The sequence below is a fragment of the Aphelocoma coerulescens genome, chromosome 26 (assembly GCF_041296385.1).
Source record: "Aphelocoma coerulescens isolate FSJ_1873_10779 chromosome 26, UR_Acoe_1.0, whole genome shotgun sequence".
In the NCBI taxonomy this organism is placed as follows: Eukaryota; Metazoa; Chordata; class Aves; order Passeriformes; family Corvidae; genus Aphelocoma; species Aphelocoma coerulescens.
In genome coordinates, this window is record NC_091039.1 from 6,953,750 (window position 1) to 6,963,098 (window position 9,349).

The window sequence follows — 9,349 nt, forward strand, 5'->3', positions numbered from 1 at the left end:
TTCCCTGGCTATCCCAGAGCAGGGAGCCTTGGCACTGATCCCTCCAAACCCCACCAGGCAGACACCACCCAAGAGCCTGAGCCCAAGGGGAGTTACTGGTGGCTCGGTGTGAATAATTGGATCTGTAACACAGAGCAATGGGGACGGCTCCTACCACCTCTTCTTGGCCTTTTTTTAAAATATTTTGACTCCAACAACAGTAAGAGCAAGCTGTAAATCACCAGGAAGGAGCCTGGAGCCAGCTCTGAGGTTTCTCCAGAGGTTACTGCCCCACAGGGATGACAAGTAACAAGCATTTCCTAAAACACAACCTGAACCCTTTGGGTTTTGGACCAAAATCCACCTTCCTGGCTGGCCCTGGGCTTCCTGTCCCTGCTCCGTGCTGGCAGCCACCCGCAGGAACCACGCCAGGAGTTGTGTCCCCCTTCCCCAGAGCTGCTCGTTCCCAGGGATGACATTTCACAGGCTCGGCAGCGTTCTGAGAAAGAGTTAAGAGGGCAAAACACAGCATTGTGATTATTGCTTCCTCCAGGCCTGGGACAAGGAAGAGGAGGGGAAGAACAGAACCCAGCCACGAAAAGGCATTTCCCTGATAACAAACACCATCGCAGGAATTATGCACAAAATCTGTCCAGAGCCCAGATATTTGTTTATACAACACACACTGTGCAAAGCTCTCCCCTCCGCCTCCCTCCTGGGCACACACATACCAACAGGTCCAGAGAAACAGCAAATGCAGGGAGGGCCCTGTCCTAAGCCCCAGATTTGGAACTGCACTTTGGAGGACAAGGACACAGCGCATCTGATGCCACCCCTGGCATTGTCCCAGCTTTGCTGGACAGGTCTGGACAAGCTGTGCTCCTCACTCCCCACCCCCAGGGAGATCCAAAGCAGGACCACAGCTGTGGCTGCCACCCAGCTGTGCCTCACAGCTGCAGTCATTTAACCCAGCAACCCTACAGGGCTTCCCCGAAAATCCATAACCAACCTCGGACACCTCGGTGGCAGAAATGAGACACCTTCTCCTTTCCCTGTGCTGACACTTGACACCTGCTCTCTGAGAAACCACAGCTGGCAGCTACTGAGCTTCGAGTGCACTGCTGTGAAACAGCTCATAAATTACCTTGCTTGGAGAGGGGAGCTGAGGAAGGAGGACTTTATTCCCCAGGCAGTCCCTGAGGACAGGCTCGAGGCTGGTGACAGCCTGACGTGCTGGAGCGCGGAGCAGAACAGACCCTGACTCTCCCAGCTGCCTTGGAGTCCGACACCAAGGGGAAATTCAACACTTGTGAAGTTTCATAGCTGGTTTAGTCAAGTTTTGGGAGGGCTCAGGTTCAGCCAAACCTGTGTAAACAGGTCACTGGCTTTGGATAACGTTAAAAGAATGAGAGTTGGACAGAGAGTTGTGAGTGTCTAACGCAGCCTCCTGCTGCAAGGCCCAGCTGTTACAACCATCATTCCAGCAGAGTTTCTTTAGACTGTCCTTAAGGACCCCCAGAAACAGAATCCACAACCCCTCCAGGCAATCTAGGTCAGTTTTATGTGCCTCAGAAAGTGCTTTTCCTGGTTTCCTACCTGAGTCCTGATGGACTGAGCTTTATCCACCTCTCCACCGGTGCACCTGAGCATCGTTTGATTATTCACGGACTTTATTCCCAACAAAATGGAATTTAATGGCTGCTGACCTTAGGTGCAAGCAGATTAAACGATGAAATGATTTGCCCAAGGCTAAGCAAAAGGTCCCAGTGGCAAGGCAGGGAGTTTTATCTCCCAAGCCTCAGCCCAACACTGTGTCCCCAGGTGACATCCAGCTGCAGTTTATTGCAGGAGAATATTACAGAGCAGCACGAGGGAGGATCACAGAGCGGCCACCGAACTGCAGGAGAAAAGTAAGCAGCAGCTTCTCCTGGCCTCACTCCAGCACACCACAGGCGACTGAAGAACCCCAGCTTCAAATTAAATGGGTCCCCAGCCACTCCATTAAACAGAAATCCTGCACCAGAGCTCCTCTGGCTGTGCCAGCGCCGTGCAGAGAGCGCCGTTCGTTATCCCCGCTCCCCCCGGCAGCCAGAGGTGTTTACACAGTAGCCACAGCGCTGTTACCTAAGTAAACCAGGAAATGGTGCATTTGTTAAAATGAGGTTCTGAGATGCTGGATCCCAGCTGTGCAGCGCTGGGTCTCGCTCAGCCAGTGGTGCTGGAGCTGTGGGGAGCACGGCACTGCCTGTGAGCACCTCCAGGCACGTTTGGGGGGTTCCTGGCGGTGCTCCCTGCCGCTCCAGAGCGGGGTTATCTCTGGGATTGGCAGCAATAAGCACCAAGCCAAGCCCGCACACCCCCAGGCCCCTCTGCTGTCCATCCCCATCCCTGGGAGGGCAGGGAAAGGGGTGGGAAGAGCAGGAAGATGCCCAGGGAGAGGTTCATTCCTGCTCCATGCCCAGCACCAGCTCCCTGCTCCCCTCCACATTCCAGCTGCCAGTCACAGCCCCAGCATTCCCAGCACAGACAGGGGAGCAATTGTCACCCAGGTGCCGCTGTGGGAGCACGAGGACTTGGGGAGGCAGAACACAGCTGCCAAAGCCCTTAAATGAACAGGAGAAGCCGAGCAGACAGGGTGATGCAGGACAGAGGCCACACAGCACTGAGGAACCTTCAGGCCCCTTAACCAGCCCCTGGCAGGCCTGGCCTGGTGGAAGGGTGGGCTGGGAGCTGCAACCACCGCCAGCTCCAGCAGCCACCCCAAGGAAACCCCTCCAACCCCCAGAGCCTCTTTGCCAGGGCTGGCTGCCCTTCCAAGGGCATCCCTCGGGTGCTTGATTCAGTTTTTGGCAGCGTTTCAAGGTGCTTGAGCCCTGGGACGGGCGAGGCAGCTTCATCCCTGCCCAGTCTGCTCCACCCACCTCGAGAAGTTACCATCACAGAGCTCAGACCCATGGGGATGGTCCCTGGCCGTGGGCAGGGTCCCACCATGGCCTGGGGATCAGTGTCTGGCGGCTCCCAGGGGTGGCAGGTGCCCCCAGCCTCATGTCCTGAGGTCCAGGCAAGGACCCCAAAGCCTGGAGCCATCTCACCTCTGTGCCACAGCAGCTGAACATCAACTGTTCTCCCACAGCACTGGGACATCAATGTCTGCTTGAGAAAGTGGCTCCTTCACACTCGTGTGCTCCCTGCTCCTCTGCCCTGCTTTTCAATTTCAGAGCTCTGGCAGATCTCTGATTAATTCAAGCCTGTTTAATAACCCTTCTGTTTAGATGAAACGAGCTGTCTTGTTTTCTTTATTTTTAACACTAACTCTCGTCTCTTTGCTAAGGATCTCTGTCATTTAAAAAGTTCTCTCTCTCCAACCAAGCTGATAATAAGATGGAGAAAGCAGCTGCTTACGTCCACATCTGACACCAGCCAGAAGTTCCGAGGCTAAAGAGGGGCCGGACACTTTGATGGATGAGATATCCCAAAAGCCTGAGCAAAATCAGGAACTTTACAAGTCCCTGTGTAGCTCAGAGCAGGGCACAAACCCCGGGACTGTGGGGACAATGTGGGTGACAGGAGAGGAGGCTGGGGAGCACCCACACTCCTCACCCAGGAAGGGTCACGGTGTTTCTGCCTGTGGGAGTGGAAAATATTCCATAAAACCCCCTGGAAGCTGCTGCTGCTGCTCAGGCTGTGTCCCACACTGTGCCCCTGGCGTGGCAATCGATTGGCCATGGGCTGCTCCAGCTGCTCCCAGCCCTGGCACGGCATCCACAGCCTGTCCCTGCTCCTGTGGCTCCCACCTTCCCTTGTCACCTGCTCTGCTGTGACATCCTCAGGCCAGAGGGTCCTGAGGCGGCGTGGCCACTGCCCAGCCCGGCCTCGTCCCTCCCAGCCCCTGTCCCGTCCCACCCAGAGCCCACCAGGAGTAACAGCCACACCGGGAATTCCAACGGGAGCGAGCCGGAACCGCTCAGCTGTCTCCTGCCTCTCTGGATTTCAAAGCTGCACTTGTCTGGAGAGCAACTGAGTCATTTCCTTCCCAGATCCAGCCTGTCGGACGGGCTCCAGCCGTGCCCGGAAAACAATAAATCCTTCAAGGACGTGTGAGGCCATATTTCACAGGGCTGCAGCGAGCCTGCCTGCCCCGAGAGCCCCTCAGCACCCCTGGATTCAACAGGAGGTGTCCCACCCTGGCCCAGTCCCATCCCAGCTGTCCCCAAATCCCCAGGGCACTGCTTTGGATGGACCCGCACAGGGATCAAAACCACCCCGTCAGCTCCGAGTGGACACATCACCAAGATGGGCTAAGAACTGACCACAGAACTTCCAGGATTCCATAAAATACACAGAGGATGCCACTGGGAGAGAAGCTACAGCTGAACCTGTGGCAGGACTCCTTTGGCAAACCCAAGGGCACATCACAAAAGGAGTTTCCTCCAAAACCACAACAGAACAACTTGTGAGAACCAGATGGTTCCGTTTTACAAATCCCCCCTTCACAGCCCCAGACTGCTACTCCAGATCCCAAAAACATTCCTACAAAGCTCCAGGATCGGGGGGGCAAAGCCAAAACTCAACAATTGGAGCTCTCTCTGACCCCAAACCTGAGGAACTTTCACCGAAACAACCCAGCCAAGATGCTTGGCCAAAAAGAACCTCCCAGAGCTGAGGAAAACCGGTGATCTTGGAAAATCCAGGAGAACTTCAGTGCTGCTTCCTTTGTCTGTTTTGAAGCCAGAAGCAAAGAGCAACTGAGTTCCATCAAGGATCACAAGACTTTTAACCAAATGATCTCACATGGATGAGAACAAACTAAATGACAAGGAAATTAATAGGATATCCCCTTCAGTAACACGATGGCTAAAGTAGATAATCTGCCCAAGTGTCATGTTTATAATGGGAATTTGCAGAGAATGAAGCAGGAATTTGCAGAGATGAAAAAAAGAGCCTAAATTCTGCTTCTTCTCATGTTAACATTTGCACAGTTTGTGACAAAAATAATGCTTTTATTAAAATCTTGGGAGGAGAAGGAAATTAAGCCAAAATTGTCTGGTTTCCAATAGATCTTTGCAGCTCAGAGGGCATGAGCAGGTTCTGGTAGGGCAGGCGAGCTGCCCAGAGCCCTGTGCCAGCAGGACTCACCCCCAGGGAGACCACTCCTTTATTAAAAGTCAATTAAATCTCATTTCAGTGACACAGAGCTCATTGGCACCAGTCTGTGAGGCAGTGAATGGTTAAAAACCCAACACAGGTTGCTGAATTCACACTCAGAAGTGAAGAACCCCTTCTGCAAAGTCAGCGCAATCCCGCCCAGCCTGTCCCTCCTGAGGCCAAACCTCCCAGTGACCCAGCACCCTGGGCTGGCCTTATTTTTATCTTTTATTTTTTATTTAAAACAAGTTACACAACACCCTTGGAAGTCCTTACAAGAGCCTCTGCTTTTGTTTCTCTCTGGGAATTTGTCCTGGCACCGCTGAGCCCAGCACAAGCCGCGGCCACCTCGACTCCAGGGAATTCATCTGGTGGAACCGATGGGACCGACTTGTCCCTGTCACACAGAACTTGTCCCTGTCACACGATTCCTGCCCTGAAAAGCAGAGTTACACAAGCCCTTGTGGCAGCACCTCATTATGGCCCGGGGGACAAGCACGGGGGCTGCTGCCTCTCTCTCCCCGTGAACTCGGCAAGTTTGGCCCGAGCTCCTCGGTTGCTATGAGATTTTTAAAGGCAGTCTGAACCTGTCACCACTGAGCAGGCTTTTAACACAATTCTGCTCCACGAGGCTCCTCAGCTGCCAGTGGAGCCAAACACTCCAGGACAGAGCTCGTCCTCGCAGCTGCTGGAATTAACTCCTTGAGAACTGCAGAGAAAACTTCACAGCCAGGACAGAAGGATCCTGCAGTGCCCCTTTTTCTGCCACAGCATCTCCCAGCCAAGCAAATTGCTGGGGATGTTTTTCCATCTGGCCCTCCCAGCTCCAGTCACACAACGGATGACGCCTCTGATGCTAAATTGATTTGGAAATCCAGAGGGGCAGATGGCAAAGGTCAGGATTTTTGGACGTTTAAGGCAAACACAAAAGCGTTTCTCATTCTAAGGTGGACTTTGAAAAGCTCTTACTGTCAATTTGCTTACTCTGGGTTTATCATAGGATTCCAGAATGGTTTGGGTTGGAAGAGACCTTAAAGCTCATCTTGTCCCACCCCTGCCATGGGCAGGGACATCTCCCATTGTCCCAGGGTGCTCCAAGCCCCGTCCAGCCTGGCCTTGGACACTGCCAGGGAAGGGACCTTAAAGGTCCTTTTCAACCCAAACCATCCCATGGTTCTATGTTTTAACTCCAGTGCAGATTTCAAACCTGTGAAATGACAAATTTTAAGCATAAGAAAAATCAAGGCAGTTAGGAAACCTCCAGCACGCTCCCTTTTCCTCCCCACCTCTTCACACTTCCATTAAAAATCAAAAGGAAATTCACAGGCTTTTTTTTGTTGTTGTTTAAATAACATTCCAGGCTGTGACATAAGCCAGCAAAGACAGGAAATACGATCATGAGAGCAGAGCTCCATCCTCTGCTCCTGTCACTGCGACTTTTTGGGGACTTGGCAAATGACTGAGTAGAGGAGACAGCCGGCGTGTTTTATGGAGTTGAACTGTAACATCCCTGTTCCGCAGCCAACTCCCCGTTCCTCTGCTCTGACACCAATAAATCTGCCCAGCCACGGGGAACAAAGCTCTTCACACGAGCTGGCCACACGTGAACCCCTCAGATTTGGCTACCTGGGCAAGCACCCAGCCCCTGAGCTCTGCTATGTGTAAATATTCCCCAAAAAGAGAGAAAATGCCCATTTCAGTACCGTCACCTGGGGGTTTAACCCTGCTACCAACACACTGCCATTCACCACAGCTTTCCCAACTGCCAGTTCCCAGAACCTCAGCTCTCATTCCGAGGGGGAAATCGCCACTTTGGGCTCGAAGGAAAACCCTGCCAAGGCAAACTCTGAGAGCCCAGAAATCGAGACACAAATCCAAACAACTCAAAGCCTAATTTTAAGCGTTGTCCAAGTATTAACCTCAAAGGCTCGGAGCACAAACTCACTTTTTGGAAGCTCATTCCCAGGTGAACAAACCAAAGCAGGGTGATTCAGGAGCACCTAGAAAACACCTCCAGATTTCTGCCCTTCTCTTGCTGGATGCCCAGTGCCCTCCAGCAGGACCGGTGTGCACACGAGGGGTCACCGCGGGCTCCCACCCGATGACAGAACCGCCACGGAGGAAGAACTGCACACGAATCTCCCTGGGAGGAACCTGTTCCCAGGCTGGCTGAGCCTGGAAATGACAGGAGGAACTTCTTCCACGCTGAGTCAGGGAGTGACGGCGGCTGCAGGGCCGCGGTGGCCGCGCTTCCTCCCCGGCGCGCGTCAGGAGCCGGCGGCAGAGCCAGCGCTGCCCCACAGCTTTCCTGTTTTCCCCGCTGCCTGCGGCTTCCCAGACACGGGGCAGGGACACAGGGCTCCGGAGCCTGACACTGCAGGGGTTAAACTGCTGGTGTGGAAATGCTGTCAGAGGCAGACGGGAGCAGCAAGGAAAACGAGCCGTTTGCTTCAGCCTGTCCTGGGACACACCGGGAATGGCTCTCCAAGGACAGTCGCTCTTCCATCCACCACCCCTTCAGTAGGAAAATGGGATAAGATTTGCCTGTGCATCCCCAAGGGCTTCCCCCACACCCCCAGCATTCCCACTGCTGATCCCCATGCACAAGTCAAAGCCAGGGCAGGTGGGAGCCGCTGGTCCAGCCCTTGGAGAGCCCTGCCAGCCCCTCCAGGCCACACAGAGGGTCAGCGGCTGGGCCCACGCTCAGCCCTCCCTACCTGTGCCCCCTTCTCCAAACACTCTCCTGCTCACACGGATTATTCCTGGTGTGGGTTCCCACAGAGCAGCACCTCCCTGTGCTCCCCCCAGGACGTGGCTGGGCTGTGACACACGGACGGTGTTGGTGGCCGTCACACTCACAGGGAGAGCTCACGCCACCGCTGACCCAACACCCACTCACCGCGCTCGGAGCGGCAGCCAGGCCGGACCCTGCCCTTCCCGTCCAGCTCCAGCCGTGAGACACCAGGCTGGAGCTCCAGCCCTGAGGCCCCACGGAGCCCCCAACCCCCGGCACAGCCCCGGGGCCGCGCAGAGGAGCCCTGGGGAGGCAGCGGCGGCAGCGGGAGGCGGAGAGGTGAGAGGTCAGGGCAATATTTACTCAGACGTCACCTTTCACTTTTATGAAGTGGGGAAATGGTGCCGGAGCAGGAAAAGGGCTGCGAGGGACGTTCCTGCCTGGGAGGCTGCTGTGACACCAAGCACAGCACGGAGCCGGCTCCGGAGAGCCAGGGCCTGGCTGGGGCAGGACCCTCAGACCCCTTATGGGGCTGGGGATGGGCTCCCAGGCTCCAGCTGGGAATGGCTGGACAGGCAGGAGCTCTGAAAGGCTCTCCTGGGCTTCAGCAGGGCTCTCCCAGGCTCACTCTCCCTGTGCCTTCGGAGATCACCTGGACTTTTTTATAACGTGACTCCGATGCCTTTTATCTCCTGCTCTGAATGCAATTTTAGCCCAGGCAAAGCTGGATTAAATTTTCCTAGTAGGATACATTTATCTCGCTTCTCACTCCCCCCATCCCCACCTCCCAGGTCGATTTCAGCCAAACACAAGCTGAGATTACAGGGACAAACATGAGATGGGCTCTCTCTGATAAGGAGGGGAGGGCTCCTCTTTGCCAGCGCCCCATCCCTGGCAGCTCCCCCCACGCAGCATCCCGGCACCCAGCCCCTCCGAGCCGCACGGACGGAGCAGAATTCCCACTCCAGCGCGGCGGGGAGCACGCAGCACACCAGGTCCACCACTGACACGTGTTGCACTCGTGTGCTTGGGAAACTTGTGCTTCCTTGGGAAGGTGCTGCTGGAGCAGCCTCGCCCCACCCGAGCAGCTCCGCTGGGGCGCAGCGGGCAGAGGAGCCACCTTTCCACGGGCAAGGAGTGGGGACACAGCCACAGCCAGCCTGGATCACCCGGAATGTCAAAAAAGCACCAAAAACCTCCTGTCCCCCCTCCGGTGCTGCGGTCAGCAAAGCCCCAGGTCAGATTTCCAGCCCCTGTACCCCGTGCCCCCATCGCCACCAGCCAGAGGCCGCAGCTCAGCGCGGCTTTGCTCCTGGCTGGGTTTGTGTTCGGTTTTTAGTTGGATCCAGAGGATCCCCTCTAGTGGGATGAGGAGGAATTTCAAGCCCACATCCTACCCCCAATCTCCCCCAGCTCTCTCTGTGCTGGCCGTGGGGCTCAGGGTGGGTGCTGGGCTGCCACGGGGAGCAGGCTCAGGAGTTCTCGGCGCGT

General features: G+C 55.4%; 1 protein-coding gene across 4 annotated transcripts in view; it reads right to left on the reverse strand.

Moving 5' to 3' along the window:
• Window positions 1–8,198, reverse strand: part of PLXNA2 (plexin A2) — a 140,026-nt gene extending 131,828 nt beyond the window's left edge. For 2 of the 4 annotated variants that reach the window (XM_068995557.1, XM_068995554.1), the window contains exon 1: window positions 8,024–8,198. The gene's annotated coding sequence lies outside the window, so the exon portion shown is untranslated. The other 2 variants (XM_068995555.1, XM_068995556.1) reach the window with 2 other exon arrangements.
• Between the last annotated feature and the right edge of the window lie 1,151 nt (window positions 8,199–9,349).